Genomic DNA, 19,814 nt, shown 5'->3' with positions numbered 1-19,814 from the left:
TAAAAAATATTTATGTAGCAATGGAAAAAATATACTCTGGTGAGGATTAATAAAAATAAATTTTTTAAAAAGAAGAGAAAAAGCCCTGGCCGGTTTGGCTCAGCGGTTAGAGCATCGGCCTGCGGTCTGGAGAGACCTGGGTTCGGTTCCCGCTAAGGGCACGTACTTCGGTTGCAGTTTGTCCCCGGCCCTGGTTGGTCGTGCGGTGGCAACCACTCGATGTGTCCCTTCACGTCGATGTTTCTCTCTCTTTGTCTCTTCCTCTCTCCCTCCCACTCTATCTGTACAAAAAATGGAAAAATGTCCTCGGGTGAGGAGAAAAAAAAAAAGAGGAGAAAAAAAAAACTAATGAATGGCCTACTCTACTACTTCATATGTAGAATTTAGGCAATGAATTCTTGAGTTTACAAAGATAAGTAGCCCTCCACCTCAGGAGCATCTAAAGGAGATACTCAATTGCACTAAAGTTCATCAACTGTGAGATAACTGTGGTTTGGAGGGATACAGAAAAGACATGAGTGAAAAGTCAAGATGCATAAGAACACAATAGTAAATGAAAATAAGGACTTGGACCAGAGTGATACCAGTGGGAAAGGGAAAAAAAAATAAAGCAACATTATGAGGATACAATCTTATTAGTACCTAGAGGTTAGCCTGGTGGTTAAGTCTACAGACTGCAGTTAAACCCTCCTGGGCTTAAATCCTGCTTCTACCATTTACTAGCTTAATTTCTCTGTTCTGTCAAGTGTCCCATCTAGAAAATGGGGCTAAAATAACAGTAACTTTCTCTTAGGGTTGTTACAAATATTAAATCTTAATACATGTAAAATATTTAGAACAATATCTGACATGGTTAAATGTTCTATGTGTTGTAGATAGTAGTAGTAGGATGTTATTGTTATTATTAAAAAGGACTTAAAGATGGTGGTGAACCAAATTTCCTAAAAATAGAATTCAGTAGGGAAAAAAGTCAGTTCCTGCAAGTGGATTAAGGCAAGGAAAAGACAGAAACTATACAATTACTATACAAAAACTATACAATTAAATCATACAAAAAATGATTTAAGTGGAAAAATATCTTAAAGGATGTTTAGGCACGGGGAATAATAAGGGCATGTGATAGGTAGATGGAGCTAGGAAAAAACTAACCAATTAAGCTGCGTTAATAAATGTAACATTATTCAGAGAATTTATTTCTGAGCATAATCTTTGCCTGAATAATTTTATTTATAAAGCCGATGAAATTGAGCTATTGTAAAGATGTTTCTTCTCAGCAAATAACAGTGAATCAATTTTCTACCTCTTCTTTCCCAAAGTTTAAGCAGAATGAAGACGAGTTACTCAAATTTATTAAAGCTGTGGGTTTCCATAAAATAGAATATCAATTGGAAATTTTTTATTATTCTAGTGCTTTTAAAGATTTTTATACATTTGCTTATTGCCAGGTAGTGTGATAGAATATAGTGTTGAATTTTTTCTTTCTTGTTTTACTATCTTTTTAAATTTTTAATTTAAAAGCATGTTAGAATTCTAGACTTATCGGGGAATATTAAAACTACTCTGTTGTTAAACAGTTATGGAGATTAACACAAAGGAGTTAGTTTCCCCCAAATGACCATTTTCCCACCTGCCAATGTGCAGTGTAAACATTTTCTAGAAGCCCACACGCAATACTCAGCAGAAGAGGTAAAGGGGTACTGGGTTGCACTGGGTTCCTCAGCTATGAGATAACTGGCTTAGGATTCAGGGGAGAACAGCAGTGAAAGGTCAAGAAGTGAAAGAACACAAGAACCAAGTGCTGGGCTTGAGGCTGTGTTACCTTTTCATTTGCTAACTGATTTTTCATTCAGGCAACCATTTTACACTTTCCTGAAGATTATGCAGCTACATAAGAACACAAGTGCTAGGGACAGAGAAGGCTAGGTCATGGTCCAAGCTCAAGAGAAGCTCTTAGACTAATGGAGGAGACAGATTTAAAAATGCAATCATTTGCCCTGGCTAGTTTGCTCAGTGGTTAGAGCATTGGCCCGCCGACCAGAGAGACCTGGGTTCGGTTCCCGCTAAGGGCACATACTTTGATTGCAGTTTGTCCCCAGCCCTGGTTGGGGTTGCATAGGTGGCAATGAGTTGATATGTCTCTCTCACATCGATGTTTCTTTCTCTCTCCCTCTCTCTTCCTCACTCTCCCTCCCACTCTGTCTGAACAAAAATGGGAAAATGTCCTCAGGTGAGGATAAAAAAAAAAAAAAGGACAGTTATTTTATACTTTTCTGGGAAAATTATACAGCTATATAAGCTTCATGTTTCCCTCACGAAAAGGGCAGGGGGATCTTATATAATTGTGAATAAGTCTTCCATGCTCTGATTATGAAAACAGAAAAACAATAAACATCATTTACCACCACCACCCCCTGAAAAAAAAAGTGAAGAAAGCTTAAAAATTAGCTGATTTGGGGGTTGGTTTTATTTGCAAGAAAATGAATTTCAATGTCACAGCTAAAGTCATCACCCACTTAGCCTCAGGCCCCATATCATCTCAGTCTTCAGGCCTCTGGCAGGAACAGATTTGACATCCAAGTAACTGATTCCATAGGGAGAGCCCTGAGTCAGCATGGAACAGTTAATATTTGAGGCATTTTGTTTTAAAAGCCAGGGAAGTGTACATTATATTGGGAAAGTTTCCATATTTTATTTTTTGTTTCTTAATGTTTTGGTGCTCACAATATTAAACATCAGTTATTTGGAGATTCCATTTATACAAAATACCCCATTCCCCAAGATGCCAGATAGGAGAGCTAATAGAGAAAAGAAAAAGAAAAATCTTTGAGTGCAATTTAGTTACTGGAAAACCTTTATCATATATCCCTATGGTACACATTATGAGAAACATTATTACCATCAGTCTTAAAATTCACATAGGTTATACTATAGAATCACAGAAAGGGGGAATAATGGCATCAAAATCTGTATATATAATAAAATAACATTAAATGTACTGAACACATGCATGAAGTATGGATTTTAATATTAATTCAAGCCCAGCAGTTGAACGTCAACCCATGCATCAAGAGATCACCGGTTCGCCCTGGCTGGTTTGGCTCAGCAGTTAGAGCGTCAGCCTGTGGTCCAGTGAGACCCGGGTTCAGTTCCCGCTAAGGGCATGTACCTCAGTTGCAATTTGTCCCTAGCCCTGGTTGAGTCGTGTGGGTGGCAACCACTCTATGTGTCCCTTTTACTTCGATGTTTCTCTTTCTCTCTCTCCCTCCCACTCTATCTGAACAAAAATCTAAGTCCTTGGGTGAGGATAAACAAAAAAGAGAGAGAGGTCACCGGTTCAATTCCTGGTCAGGGCACATGCCCAGGTTCTAGGCCCTATCCCCAGTGGGTGCAGGTAGGAGGCAGCCAGTCGATGTTCTCTCTCATCAATGTTTCTATCGCTCTCTCTTTCCCTTCCTCTCTTTCTAAAACTCAATAAAGAAAAAAAAATTTAATATATTAATTCCAACATTTAATATTTACTTTATAGCTACTTTACACTGAGCAAGACAAAAGGATACAGACACATCCCTTCTGTGCTGTGGCTTTTCTGACTGACCCTGTCCTGTTGTGGCAAGTTCGTTTATTAAGGGGCCAAAAATCTCTCAGGCCGCAGATAGACATTTTGACCTCATTTCTGATCTCTTCCTGGGCAGGGAGAAGAGAATAATGTCACACTGAGCAAAGACTTTAGAATTTGAGATCATCTCTCAAATATTTTTTTTAAATCTTTATTGTTGTGTGTATTACAGATGTTCCTCATTTTTCCCCCATTGACCTCCTCCTTCCCTGTCACGCCCCCCTCCCACCTTTTCGCACACTATTGTCTGTGTCCATTGGTTATGCATATAAGTTCTTTGGTTTATTTCTTCCCACCCCCCAAACCCTTTCCCTTTGAGGTTTGTCTGTCTAGCAATGAATTTGTACTTCTTAGTACCTTCACGTTTTTCACCCATTCCCCCAACCCCCTCCCATCTGGCAACCAACAAAATGTTCTCTGTATCTATGAGAATGTTTCTGTTCTACCTGTTCATTTTGTTTGTAGATTCCATTGTTGATAGATATGTATTCATTGCCATTTTGTTTGTTCATATATTTTATCTTTTTCTTAAAAAAGACCCTTCATCATTTCATATAATAACAGTTTGGTGGTGATGAACTCCTTTAACTTTTTCTTTTCTGGGAAACTCTATATGGCCATCGATTCTCAATGACAGCTTTGCAGGATAGAGTAATCTTGGTTGTAGGTTCTTGCTTTTCATCACTCTGAGTATTTCTTGCCACTCCCTTCTGGCCTTCAATGTTTCTTTTAAGAAATCAGCTGACAGTCTTATGGGAACTCCCTTGTAGACAAGTAACTAGCTGCCTTTCTCTTGCTGCTTTTAAGATTCTCTCTGTCTTGAACCTTTTGCATTTTGATGATGATGTGTCTCTGTGTGGGCCTCTTGGGGTTCATCTTATTTGGGACTCTCTGTGTTTCCTGGACTTGTATGTATGTTTCCTTCACCAAGTTAGGAAACTTTTCTGCCATTATTGTTTCAAACAGGTTTCAATTTCTTGTTCTCACTCTTCTCCTTCTGGCACCCCCAAGATGCGAATGTTGGCACGCTTGAAGTTGTCCCAGAGGCTCCTTACACTATCCTCATTTTTTGGATTCCTTTTTCTTTTTGCTGTTCTGATTGGGCACTTTTTGCTTCCTTATATTCCAAATCGATGGTTTGCTTCTTGGCTTTACCTACTCTACTATTGAATCTTTGTAAATTATTCTTTATTTCAGTTAAAGCCTCCTTTGTTTCTGACTGTGCATCCATCATTTCTGACTGGTCCTTTTTTATGCTCTTGAGGCCCTCACTAAGTTCACTGAGCATCCTTGTAAGCAGTATTTTGAACTCAGCATCTGTTAGGTTGCTTATCTCCATTTCGCTTAGATAGGCTTTTGTTCTGTTCTTTCATTTGGGACCTGTTTCCTTGTCTCCTCATTTTGGCTGCCTCCCTGTGTTTGTTTCTGTGTCTTACTTAATGAGAGGTATGGGGCTATCTGAGACCAGATGCTGCTTGTTTGAAATAATTTAGGAAAACCTGAAGCAGGATCCAAGACAGGCCAATCCTATGGTGAAGCAACTGGCAACAGCTTGGGTGGGCCTGAAACTTGGGTGGGGCGGGGCCTCAGGGAATCACCAGGGCGGAGCTACCAATGTGAGCCAGGTTGCTGGAGTCCCAGATAAGGCGACTGTCTGCCGCCCCAGGGCAGGGCTCACCAAAGGAACAAAGGTCTCTGACAGCACGTTTGTCCCAGAGAAAGCCCCCTCTCCACCCTCGCTCCAGTGCCAAACAGCTCAGTTCTTCCCTGTAAGTCTCTGGCACCCCTCGAGCTGCCTCCCCTCCAAGCTTAGAGGGAGAGAGTCCGATAAGTCCGTGCGCAGGCCCTTTAAGGAGCTGCCTGGGGCTCCATCCGCGTCAGCTTCCCTGAGCCTCAGTTCCCGCTGGTTTTTCCAGCCAGAAGTTATGGGGACTTCTCTTCCTGGCACTGGAACCCTGAGCGGGGCGTCTGGTGTGGAACAGGGGCCCCTCAGTCCTCAGAGAGGACCTTCCCAGCCGAGGTGTCCTCCTGATTTTTATCCGCCACACGTGGGTGTGGGACCAGCCAGACGCGCCTCCGCCCCTCCTACCAGTCTGGATGTGGCTGCTGCTTTAATTCCGTAGTTGTAGGACTTCCATTCAGCTCAATTTCAGGCGGTTTTGAATGATGGTTGTTCTGTAGTTTAGTTGTAACTTTGATGTGGTTGTGGGAGGACGGATACCGTGTTTACCTACGCCGCCATCTTGACCGGAAGTCTCAAATAATTTTTTTTTTAAGTAATGTCACTAAGGTGAGGATCAGTTCTCACTTCTTTCAATCACTCAACAGTATTTTTGAATGCCCAGTATGTTTCAGGCAACATACTGAGTGTTAGCAATATTCATTTCCTTGAGAAATCAATATATTTGTTCTTTTGTTCATCAACCATATCATTATTAAATCCCTGCTACTATACCAAACAATAGACGTACTATGGTAAAGGAGCTTGTGGTCCTCAGTTGAAGTAAAACCTGGTGAAGAAGCTACTTCACTTCAGGGGGATACACTCCAAGACAGAGCTAAGCATGGGATCCTGGGGAAGCACCCAGACCAGCGCCATGGCCAGGACAACTTTCCCAAGGTGACATTTAACCTGAGCCCTGAAAGGGGTAGAATGGACGTTCTGGTGGAGCTCTGGACAGAGGAAGGAGATGGCAGTACAGAGTCCTAGAGCCAAAGAGAGCTTAGTGCGTTCAGGGACCTGCCAGTTGTTCAGAATGAATGAATGCAGGAAGTGGGAGAGAGAGGGGGAGAGAAAGAGAGGAGAGACTGCAGTGGACAGCACCAGCAAGCTTCAGAGTGCCTCATGGGCCAAGTTGAGGCATCTGAACTTTATCCTGAGAGCATGTTTTCCCAAAGTGTGGCTGGGTGATAAACAACAGGACTTTAGATGGTATGCAGTTCAATGTTTTTTGCTGAGGTAGTGAATGGATTTAATATGCACTAGAAAAATATATAATTCATGCATCTAACATATTATTTCTCTTAAATGATTGCTTAAGATGAGGCTGAGTGTCCTGGCCGGTTTGGCTCAGCGGTTAGAGCATTGGCCTGCGGTCCGGAGAGACCCGGGTTCATTTCCCGCTAAGGGCATGTACCTCGGTTGCAGTTTGTCCCCAGCCCTGGTTGGTCGTGCGGGTGGCAGCCACTCGATGTGCCTCTTTCACGTCGATGTTTCTCTCTCTCTCTCTTCCTCTCTCTCCCTCCCACTCTATCTGTGCAAAAAATGGAAAAATGTCCTCGGGTGAGGATAAAAAAAAAAAAAAAAAAAAAAGATGAGGCTGAGTGACAAAAGTGATTCAATTTACAGACTAAAATTGAATATATTATAGTTGGTACATAAACAGCTATAAATGACTGATGTTTGGGGAAAACTGCCTGAGACTAACAGCCTGTCCTGAAAGATTTTATGCAGGGAAGCAATAGGACAAGACCTCTGAGTTAGAAAGAACACTCTGGTTGTGGAGAATGCATTAGGACAGTGTTTGTCCAACATCTGATTAAGTCTCATTAGTGGATGCTCAAATCAAATTTAAAGTTGTAACTTGGCAGGGTTTTTGTTTGTGTGCTTGTTTTTTGTACGTGCCCCTAGTGGGAACCGAACCCGGGACTCTCTGGTCCGCAGGCCGACACTCCAACCGCTGAGCCAAACTAGCCAGAGCTCTTGGCAGAGTTTTTTAAATGAAACATAATAGGATAAAATAAAGAACATTAGGCAACTTCACACATAATCAGACAGTACCACACATAACAATACTTTTTTTTTAACCCTCACCCAAGGATATTTTTCTGTTTATTATCAGATATAGTGGGAAGGAGGGAGAGGAAGGGAGAGAGAGAAACATCAATGCAAGAGAAACACATCGACTGGTTGTCTCCCACACAACCCGACCAGGGCCGGGGATGAACCAAAACCGAGGTACGTGCCCTTGACCAGAATTGAACCCGAGACTCATTGGTCCGCAGGCCAACACTCTAACCACTGAGCCAAGGGCAATAATATTTTTAATTATATATGTATACATTTATGTATTCATGTGTGTGAGTCTTTTTACTGGATCACAATGTAAAATGTTTTTCTTCCTGTAGGTCAAGGTCAAAAAAAGTTTAAATGTCCTGGCCAGTTTGGCTCAGCAGTTGGAGCATCGGCCAGCAGACAAGAGAAGCCCCAGTTTGGTTCCCGATAAGGGCATGTACCTTGGTTGCAGTTTGTCCCCGGCCCTGGTTGCAGTTGTGTGGGTAGCAACCACTCAATGTGTCTCTCTCACATTAGTGTCTCTCTCTCTCTCTCTCTCTCCCTCTCCCTCCCTTCCTCCCTCCTGCTCTATCTCAAGATAAATGCAAAAATGTCCCGGGAGGGCGGGGGGGGGGGGGAGGATAAAAAAAGTCTCTGGAAATAACGTACACCAGTTAGGAGGCTATTGCAGTACTTTGTTCACTCGTTCAAGTATTATTTGTTGAGCACATATTACATGAAAGTTGTTGTTCTAGACCCTCAGGGCACATGTTCAGGTTGTGGGCACGATCCCCAGTGGGCAGCTCATGGATGTTTCTTTCTCACATGGATATTTCTTTCTTTTTCTCTTAAAAAAAAGACATTAAAAAAGAGAAAGAGTGCAAACAAGTTTATTATAACTTAATCTTGGAAGTACCATATCATCTCATCTCACGTTTGCCTTATTCTATTCATTAGATGAAAGTTACAAGGCTCAGCCCACACAGAAAAGGAGTAAATGCCGGCAGGTGGAAATCACTGGGATCCATTTTTGAAACTGCTCCTACAGATGTGTCAGCAATGTTAAATGTGACATTGCAATCAAATACCCATGAGATTTGGCTATGAGGGAAAGCCATTTGTTATTTTATTTTTCTTGATTGATTTTAGAGAGAGAGAGAGGAAGGGAGATGGAGAGAGAGATAGAAAAATCAAGGAGAGAGAACATCAATTGGCTGCCTCCTGCATGCCCCCCACTGGAGATTTGGCCCACAACCTGGGCATGTGCCTTGACCTGGAGCCGAACAGGGAACCTCTTGGTGCATGGGTCAACACTCAACCACTGAGCCACACCGGCCGGGCAAGCCATTTGTTATTTTAGAGCGCTCGCTTAGGAGACGGAGGAAGCAAAGGCCAGACTATGAAGGACTGAAGAGTGAATTATAGGGAAGAAGTAGAGACAGCAATCTTAGCCAGTTCTTTCAAGATGTTTAGATATGAAGGGAAGGATTGAGATAGAGTGGACTAGAGGAAGAAGTGGAGTCAAAGACAAACTGGGTTCTTTAAAAATTGGAAGAGCCCTGGCCGGTTTGGCTCAGCGGTTAGAGCATCGGCCCGCAGACAGGAGAATCCTAGGTTTGGTTCCCGCTAAGGGCATGTACCTTGGTTGCAGTTTGTCCCCGGCCCTGGTTGGGGTTGTGTGGGTGGGAACCAGTCGATGTGTCTCTCTCACATCGATGTTTCTCTCTCTCTCTTCCTTCTGCTCTATCTGAAGATAAGTGCAAAAAAAAAAATGTCCTCAGGTGAGGATAAAAAACAAAATAAAAATTGTTGAGGATAAAAAATAAAGATTTGAATGTGTTCAGTTTGTTACTGAGCACCCATGAATAGATAGAGGCTGTGATCAGAGATAGAGACGAATAACTCAAATGGTTTTGTAAATCCAAGAAAAAGATAATGAAGGACTAAGTTGTTACCATTTATTAAACTCTTCCTTATCCATGCATATTGTATTAAGTGCTTTATCTGTGTTGGCTCACTGAATTCAACTGTCAGAGGTTTATCACCATTATATAGATCAGGAAATAGGCTGAGAAACTAAGAACCTTGCTGAACTAAGGTCACATAGTAAATAAGAGAAGTTAAATTTGAATTCAACCTCTATGCCCATAGGTCCCAAAGTGCAGTCCTGGGCTAATAGCATCAGCATCACCTAGGAACTTGTTAGAAATGCAGATTATCAGGTCCAACACCAGACCCACTGAATCAGAATCTCCGGGGGAGGAACAAAGTAATTTGTGTTTTAACATGCCTGCCATCCAGATAACTCTGAAGCTCACTCAAGTTTGAGAAGCACTGCTTCGGTGATGCTGCCTCGCAAGGCCCAGACACGGGCAGGTGCGGCAAAAGTGAGAGAGGACAGATTGGAGAATTATTTGTATCTGTTTTTATTGACTTTTTAGACAGAGATAAAGGGAGAGGGTGTGAGAGATGGAATCATTGCTTGGCTGCCTCCTGCACACCCCCTACTGGGGATTGAGCCCACAACCCCAGGCATGTGCCCTGACTGGGAATCGAACCTGGAGACCTCTTGATGCATTAGACTTTGCTCAACTAACTGAGCCATACTGGCTGGGCTGATGAAACAGGATAATTTCCAGAGAAATCACCAGAAGAGGAAGGAGGTTTGGTAGAGAAAGATGATGAATTTAGTTTTGGGTAAGCTGATTCTGAAATACTTGTAGGCAAATAGGCAGAGCTATCTAGTAGGTAAATAAATATATGTGTCCCATGGTTGAAGGAAAGTTCATGACTGAGACAAGCCTGCCCCTAACATTGGCAGGGCCTGGGGCAAGGGTACAAATAACCACATAACAAGGACCTAAATTAAAAAGTTATAGGTCAGCCCTGGCCGGTTTGGCTCAGCGGTTAAAGCGTCAGCCTGCGGTCCTGAGAGACCCGGGTTCAGTTCCCGCTAAGGGCATGTACCTTGGTTGCAGTTTGTCCCCGGCTCTGGTCAGTCATGCAGGTGGCAGCCACTCGATGTGTTCCTTTCACATCGATGTTTCTCTCTCTCTCTCTCCCTCCCACTCTACCTGAACAAAAAATGTCCTCGGGTGAGGATAAAAAAAAAAAAAAAAAAAGTTATAGGTCAAACTATTTTATTGTTAAGATACACTACCTCCTCTGCCCTGGCCAGTTTGGCTCAGCGGTTAGAGCGTCGGCCTGCGGTCCAGAGAGACCCGGGTTTGGTTCCCGCTAAGGGCGCGTACCTCGGTTGCAGTTTGTCCCCGGCCCTGGTTGGTCATGCGGGTGGCAGCCACTCAATGTGTCCCTTTCACATCAATGTTTCTCTCTCTCTCTCTCTCCCACTCTATCTGAACAAAAAATGGAAAAAAATGTTCTCAGGTGAGGATAAAAAAAAAAGATACACTTCCTTCTTTTACTTTGACAAATATATGTTTATAATGACAAAATTTTTTAAATACATGTAAAGCAATGGTTTTCATATGGCAGAAAGTTGGCAAAATGGCAAAGATAACTTGGGAGTTCTGCTGAAGTGTTGCTGATTGAGATGGGTCATAAAATATATACTTAATTCATGAATTATTTATTTCTTCCATGAAATTTATTATTCATGCTTTCATTTCAGCAAAATTTTTAATAATGTTGTTATAATAAAGATTTTCACATAATTTGTATTCAATTGACAGTAGTGATTATTCAAAGAGTTAAAAATAAATATAACTAACCTGGCCGTGTGGCTCAGTGGTTGAGCATCCACCCATACACTGGGAGGTTGCAGGTTCGATTTCCGGTCAGGGCACATGCCCAGGTTGTGGGCCAGATCCCCAGTGTGGGGCATGCTAGTCCATGTTTTCTCTCATTGACATTTCTATCTCTTTCTCCCTCTCCCTTCCTCTCCCTCTCTAATATCAATATAAAACAAAACAAAACATATTTTTTAAAGGAAAATAAAGGCAGACACCTTTTATGGGCCCAGCATGCTTCCACTGTGCCACTCTGCTAAAGCAAACAGCTTTAAAAATAAATAAATAGATGTAACAATTTAGCCCTGGCTAGTGTGCTCAGTGGTTGGAGCATTGGCCAGGTTTGATCCCACCAATTAATGTGTCTTTCTCACATTGATGTTTTTCTTTCACTCTCTCCCTCTCTCTGTCTCTCTCCCCCTCCTTCCCTTCTACTCTCTCTAAAAGTCAATGAAAAAAAATATCCTCGGGTGAGAATGTAAAAAAAATTTTTAAAAATAAATGTAACTATTCAAAGTATACATAATTTAAAACACATGTTTATAAAAATGAAAACCAAAGAAATGTTAAACTTTTAGTCTTTTCTTCTAAACTATTCAAAGTTATTAAAATTTAAAAGCAAAATACAAGTCATAATTCATCAATATCAACAATTTAACCCTGGCTGGTTTGGCTCAGTGGTTGGAGCGTCGGCCTGTGGATCAGAGAGTCCCAGGTTCAGTTCCCGCTAGGGGCACGTACCAAAAAAACCCAAAAAACAATTTAGATCAAAATTACTTAAAGATGAGCGCTTTAATTTTTTGACAATTTAAATCTTATTAACTACTTTTACACTGATAGAACTATTAGCAACTCCAGCAACATCTATGTTTTAGTTATCTTTTGTCACATAATAAATCACCTCAATACTTAGTGGCTTGACATATGATCTCTTAGTTCTCACCGTTCTGTGGATTGAAAGGCTAGTTCTTCTGCTGGTCAGTCCTGGGCCCACTGCAGTCACATGGTGGCCCCACTTGCGATGGAGGGTCTAGGTGACTTCATCCACCTGTCTGGGGCCTTCGAGGGGATGGCTAGGAGGCTGCGCCCTCTCTCTCCGTGTGATGTCTCGTCACTCAGTGACACCAGCAGGAAAGCAGAAGCGCCAGGCCTGATGCGCAGGCCCTGATCCGGCAGTCAGCTCTGCCCCTCTCCCCTCTTCTAAGTACGTTTCTATCGATTCTTTACATAGAGAGGAAGGGAGAGGGAGAGAGAGAAACACTGATGAGAGAGAACATGGATTGGCCACCTCCTGCATGTCCCCCACTGGGGATCAGGCCCACAACCTGGGTGTGTGCCCTGACCAGGCATTGAACCGGCGACCTCTTGCTACATGGGTCGACGCTCAACCACTGAGCCCCACCAGTTGGGTTCCACTTCTTTTTTAAAAATATTATGTTAATTTGTTATGTATCAGGCACTGAGCTAAGTGCTATACAAATATCAACTCATTTATTTTTCTTAAGAACCCTCTAAGGTAGGCAATGTAATTATCTTTATTTTACAGATGAGGAGAACGAGGCAGAGAAAAATAACGTGCTCAAAGTCACATCTTAGCCAGCATGTGGCAGAGCCAGGACTCAACCCCAGGCAGTCTGGCTGCAGAATCCATGCTCCTCCCTGTTAAACTATGCTGCTGCTCTCATTTAGTTGTTTAATGAAACACAGACTTGAAGAAGCTGGGGTCTGAATCTTCCAAATTCAGCTTATAAACACCCAAAGCCCTTGAGACTGATGTCAAGCTCCTATTTCCATTAAAGAAATGTATTTAATGAGCCTTTCTCTGTGCCTGACTCCGAAGGAAAATCAATAAATATGGCATACCTGTCCTTAAGAAGATTTCCGATTGAGTAGGGAGATAGTATATGACAGTGTTAATTGGGTGTCATAGAAGAGGCCCACTGTGGTGGGGATCAAAGGAAAGCAGGGGTCACATTTAGTTGAGGCAGACTCCACTTCTGGATGGGAGAAACGGCAGCTAAGGGAAGAATTATTGGCAGCTATCTTTGCAAACAATTTACCACAGCTCATCAGGTTGCCAATGTAAAGGACTGGTTATTTACATAGCTTCGCATATGTTATACCTAGACCTACGTACACACAAATATGATATATATGTTATTTAACAGACTATATAACAATAACATTGTTTACTATTGTAAAATGTTTCTCCAACATTCTGTGCAACTAGTGTCACTACCAGGAGAATCATGATTTAGAACATGAAGAGAAGCAAGAGATGAATGTCCAGCACTACTGGGAAATACTTTGTTAAGCAATAATCTATTACATGCATGCAGTCTGAGAGGAAGGATTTGACAAGTTAATTGTCTAAATACTTACCCTGCTCCAATCCTCTCCAAACGCAGAAGCAGCGTCCATGTCAGCAGCACAAATTTGGAGGCAGTTGCCTTTTGTTTTGGGGACGTAGGGCAAGAGATGTGGAGAAATGTTTCCCTAGAAACTGAGCTGTGTTTGTATTGTGGATGTTTAAAGATATGGGTCACACTGTACTGTGTGGAACCTGAATGACAAAGGTGCTCATGTAGTCCTCAATTCATTTACATTGTATGTTTGCATGTGTAGGGACCTCTAACGTACATAGTCTAGGGAAGGACCCTCCTGCTAAGTCTAACAAAAGTACTGGGCAGGTACCATTGGAAAGGGGGTAACATGAGAGTGGAGGAGAGGTAATCCAACGAGAGTGGGTAGAATGAGAAGCGTAGTGGACAAACAAGGATGGAACTCTGGGGAATAAACACATTGTTTACAGAATGAAGAGGCTAAAATATCTATCATTAGAGAAAATGATTAAATAAATTATAATTAATTTATTCTATGAAATACTAAGGAACTCCTCTCTCTCTCTCTCTCTCCTCCACCCCCATATATATGTATAAAATATAAAGTAAGCCTGGCCAGTGTGGCTCAGTGGTTGAGCATCAACCCATGCACCAAAAGGTCACTGGTTCGATTCCTGGTCAGGGCACATGCCCAGGTTGTGGGCCAAATTCTCAGTAGGGGCATGCAGGAGGCAGCCAATCGATGTTCTCTCTCATCAGTGTTTCTATCTCTCTCTCCCTCTCCCTTTCTCTCTCTCTAAAATCAATAAAAAAAGAAAAAAAATATATATATATATAAAGTAAAAATAGCCAGCAAGGTGTCACAGAAGTCATAACATGATTTACATTATATCTTTCTTACACACACTCGTGATTGCATTAAACAAGGACAAGAAGCAAATACACATAACTGCTAAGAGTAAGGAGATACAAAGGGGAATTTTCACATATTACTCAGCCACATAGAATAACTTTTGTCTCTGAACATAAGATTTTTTTATGTAAAACAGAGATAATAATAGTAATCACCTCACAAGTTCTTTTTAAAAATTTGATATATAATTCACTTACCACAAAATTCACCCTTTTAAAGTATACAGTTCAGCCCTGGCCAATTTGGCTCAGCGGTTGGAGCGTCGGCCTGAGGACCAGAGAGTCCCAGGTTCGGTTCCCGCTAGGGGCACATACTAAAAAAAAAAAAAAAAAGTGTACAGCTCAGTATTTTTCAGTATATTCACAAAGTTGCACAACCATCACCACTATTTAATGCAGAACATTTCATCATCCCGTAAAGAAGCCCCTTACCCATAACAGTCACTCCTCATTCCCCCTTCCCCCAGACCCTGGTGACCACTCATCTACGTTCTGCCTGGATGGATTTGGCTATTAACATTTTATGTCAATGAAATCAGACAATATTTTTAAGGTTCATCCATGTTATACTGTGTAACAGTATTTTATTCCTTTTTATGGCTGAATAATAGTCCACTGGATGACTGTATCACAATTTATCCATTCATCAGTTGACAGACATTTGGGTTATTTCTGTTTTTATGCTATTATGAATATTATTGCTATTAACATTTCTGTACAAGATTTTATTGTGGGGATACTTTTATTTCTCTTGGGTACATATCTAGAAATGGAATTGCTGAGTCATATGGTGACTCTATGTTTGACTTTTTTAAAAAATTGTTTTTCTTTATTGATTTTAGAGAGAAAGAAAGGGAGAGGGAGAGAGAGAGTAGAAACATCAGTGAGAGAGAACATCAATTGGCCGCCTCCTGCATGCCCCCCACTGGGGACTGGGCCCACAACCTGGGCATGTGCCCTGGAACCAAACCGGCGACCTCTTGGTGCATGGGTCTACACTCAACCACCGAGTCACGCTGGCTGGGCTCTATGTGGAACTTTTTTTTTTTTCTTTGCATTTATCTTCAGATAGAGTGCGGGGGTGGGGGGACATCAATGTGAGAGAGACACATCGACTGGTTGCGCCCACATGACCCCAACCAGGGCCAGGGACAAACTGCAACCGAGGCGTGTGCCCTTACAGGAACCGAACCCGGGACTCTCTGGTCCGCGGGCCAATGCTCTAACCACTGAGCAAAACTGGCCAGGGCTATGTTAAACTTTTTGAGGAGCTGCCTTTCTACAGCAGCCGCCCCATTTTAACATTCCCATAAGCAATGTATGAGAGTTCCAATTTCTCCACATCCTCACCAACATTCGGTATTATCATTTTTATCAGCCATCCTAGTGGGTGTGAAGTAGTATCTCACTGTGGTTTTGATTGGAAAGAAACATCAATCAATTGCCTCCTGCATGTCCCCCACTGGGGATCGAGCCCAAAACCCGGGCATGTGGTCCAATCAAGAATTGAACTGGGACCTCTCAGACCATGGGCTGACACCCAATCCACTGAGACACACCGGCTGGGCCAATTTATCTTTTTTTTTTTTCATTATTATTGCTTGTGCTTTTGGTGTTATTTTTTTAATTGCCTAATCCAAGGTCACAAGAATTTATACCTATGTTTTCTAAGAGTTTTAGCTATAAAACTGACAGTTTTAGCTCTTATATTGAGATCATTGATCTAGTTTGAGTTAATTTTTATATATGGGATAGGTCTCAGGGTTCTTTTGAGTCAACAAGATGAATACCTCATTCCACAAGGCACATGGTAAACTCTCAGTGACTGACTGTAACTAGTATTATTATTGTATGATTTGTTTGAAGAAACCACCAAACACACAGCAGTCATTGAACAAACTGCAGAGAAAGATCAGTCTCATTATTTCCCAGTTACAGCTTCTTTTTGAGGAAAACAAACAAACAAACAAAAAACCTGTTTACCATCTTTGGTCGCTGCTAGCTATCTCCGAAAGGGAAGACCTGCCCCAGGTGAAGATTTCGAAGTGGAGGCGGTGCCCGGGGCAGCCCCAGCACTGGCTGGACGAGGAGGCACCTCTGCACCAGCAGAGAGCTTCCCAGGGTCACTGCATGGAGGGAAAACACACATTTGGCATCAGTAATTGTCATGAAACTTTATAGTTTTATTCTTATGTTCAATGTCCATGTGCACATATATTTCTTCGCATGAGTTTTATGTAGAATTAACTTCTGAGGATTCACCCATCACCCAAATGCTCTGATCAGGTCAGCACTCCAGCTACCCAAATACACCAACTAGCCTCTCTGAATCTTTATCTTTAGGGTTGGTTTATTTATTTATTTATTTATTTATTTTAGAGAGAGAGGAAGGGAGAGGGAGAGAGAGAGAGAAACATCGATGAGAGAGAACATCAATTGGCAGCCTTCTGCATGCCCCCCACTGGGGATCAGGCCTACAACCTGGGCATGTGCCCTGACCGGGAATCAAACTGGTGACCTCTTGGTGCATGGGTCAGTGCTCAACCACTGAGCCACACAGGCCAGGCCCTCTCTGGATCTTTAGTATTTTCAATGGGTCCACATGGGTCCTTCTTTGGGACAGCCTCACTGAAATCTCAGGGCTTGTAATGGAGAAAGAGGAGGACTTTGCTCCCCCCGGGTACATTTAGCAATGTCTGGAGATATTTTTGGTTGTCACCACTGAAGGGGCACTAGTGTCATTTCCGAGTAGAGGCCAGAAATACTTCTAAATACTCTACAATGCACAAGACAGTCCCCCCAAATAAAAATTTATCTATAACAGTCACCTAATATGTATTTTAAATGCTCTAATAGCCCTGGCTGTTTTGTTCAGTGGTTAGAGCACCAGCCCATGGACCAAAGCGTCGCAGGTTTGATTCTGGTTAAGGGTATGTACCTCGGTTGTGGTTCGGTCTCCAGCCCTGGCCAGGGTTGTGAAGGAGGCAACCAATCAGTGTGTCTCTCTCACATCCGTGTTTCTCTCTCTCTCTCTGCCTCCTACTCTATCTGAAGATAAATAGAAAATATCCTCAGGTGAGGATTAAAAAATAATTATAAATAAATAAATAAAATGATCTAATATACATATAATGTGTGGCACAGTGCCTGGCACATACTACTCAAATATTAGCTCACATAAACATAGTGATAACAGTATCTTCATAAAAAGAATACCTGAGAGTGCTTTGTTTTGTTGTTATTAAGCCTCACTCAAGGATATTTTTCCATTGATTTTTAGAGAAAGTGGGAGGGAGGAAATGAAAGAGAGAGAGAAACATTGATGTGAGAAAGACACATCCATTGGTTGCCTCCTGCATGACCCCTACCAGGCCGGCGATCAAACCTGCTACCCAGGTACATGCCCTTGACTGGGAATCGAACCCTTGACTCTTTAGTCCATGAGCCAACGCTCTAACCGCTGAGCCAAACTGGCCAGGGCCCTGAGGGTTTTTTTAAAGTCAAGTTTATTATGCTAATTTATAGAGTAAAATCATCCTTTTCAAGTGTACGGTTCAATGAGTTTTGACAAATGTACACAATTGTGTAATCACAACCACAATCAGGGTATCAAACGGTTTCATCACCCCCAAATTCCTTCATATCCCTTTGTAGAAAATTCCCATCCCACTGATCTACTTCCTGTAACTTTTTTTTGGCCTTTTCCAAAATGTCATGTAAATGGAATCGTAGAGCACCGTAGCCTTTGAGGGGGGCTTCTTGCATTTGCAGAATGCTTTTGTGATCTGTTTGTGTTATTGCATGCATCAGCAGCCTTGTTCCTTTTTATTGCTGAGTGCTATTCCGTTGTTTGGATGTACCACACTTTGTTTATCCATGTACCACTGGACAGACTCCCGGTTCTTTCAGTGTTTTGGCTATTATGAAAACAGCTGTTATAAATATTAGCATACAGGTCTTTGTGTGAATGTGTGTTTTTACTTCTCTTGGAATAAACAAATGTAACACCAGGAACGAGATATCTGAGTCATCATGGTAAGTGTCCATTTAACTTGGTAAGAAATGCCAAACTGTTTTCCAAAGTGACTGTATCATTTTGCCTTGTCGATCTACAACCTGGCTGGCGTGTGGTGGTGTCGGGTTTTGTTTTGTTTTGTAATTTAAGTTTAGTCATTCTAGAAGGCAGGTAGTGCTCTTTTGTTGTGTTTTTAATTTGCATTTTTCCTAATAACGGCTGAGCTTCTCTGTTTTGATTCCGTTTTACAACATACAGGCTATTTTGGATGCTTTACATCTCACCGCAAACTATATTAGGTAGTCTAAAATAAACATGCTCATACTGACAAGAACTAAGTGCATGCCTTCTCTCCAGCCTACCATCTCCAAAGCGACTGCTTCCCCATTTCCCATAAGGAAAGAACGTCTGGTTTGGTACACTCTCTAGCAAGCCTGAGCTGCAGCCAATCTGCGTCATCCTCGCTGTGTAATTAGAGGCTGGGTGCCCACGTGTCTCATTTTTAGGATGCTGTGGGCTACATTTGGCTCAGCTTAGGTTATACTTTAAGCGTTTCACTGCATATCTCTTCTCTTTCCCCTCAACGTTCTGTTTCTCAGAAGGCGCTCAAAAGAACAAACAAGTCTGGGTTGGAGAGAAGGGTTTCGCTCTCTGAGGACAGTGGGGTGATGGAAACCTGCCTCGGGCATGCTCTCTAAAGCAGACGAGGAAGGAAAAACAAAACCCACCAGCCGTGGATGGCACAGGCTTCCGCTCGAACCCAGCAAGAGCGTGCTCACAGTAGAATCATCTGTCCACAAGGATTCTGTTTGTTTCAACCAGTGGACTGTGGCCTGCCCACCTGGTCCATATTTTCCTCCCCTTCTTCTCACATAGAAGCCATCACCCAACCACTTTCTCTTGTTCTCCTAGTTATGGTTACCAGAGAAAATACAGGATCCCCAGTTAAATTTAAATTTCAGATGAAAAATAAAAAATGTTTAGTTTAAGTATATCCATGCACGATTGGTAGCCTCCCTCCACTGCCAGTGTTAGGGGGACATGCTTATTTTTATTAAGCATTAACTCAAGAAGAGAGACAAGAACCTATTTGGTTTCTTTTAGCCCTATGCTTGTTTTATTTTTAGAGGCAAGGTGTATAAACAACTACGTATTTCCCCCACAAGCTGCATCAGTCATGAGACCCGAGAAGCTTAAAGGACCAGAGGTAGATGGCAGTGACCTACCTTTCAGTAACAATTGCTGTTTTTTGTTTTTGTTTTTGTTTGTTTTAAATAAGCAAAGCTCCTCTGGGCTGGCTTTGTGTGAAGTCAGACGAAACACTAACAACCTGCTTGTTTAACGCAGCACAGCTGCAGAAGGAAGCAAGCGAATCTTTCTGAGAGGGTCGCTTGAACTCGTTTCT

The sequence above is a fragment of the Molossus molossus genome, unplaced genomic scaffold, assembly GCF_014108415.1.
Source record: "Molossus molossus isolate mMolMol1 unplaced genomic scaffold, mMolMol1.p scaffold_m16_p_5, whole genome shotgun sequence".
NCBI classification, from domain to species: domain Eukaryota; kingdom Metazoa; phylum Chordata; class Mammalia; order Chiroptera; family Molossidae; genus Molossus; species Molossus molossus.
The sequence above is the reverse complement of the archived record's forward strand: the minus strand, read 5'-3'. Positions refer to the sequence as shown.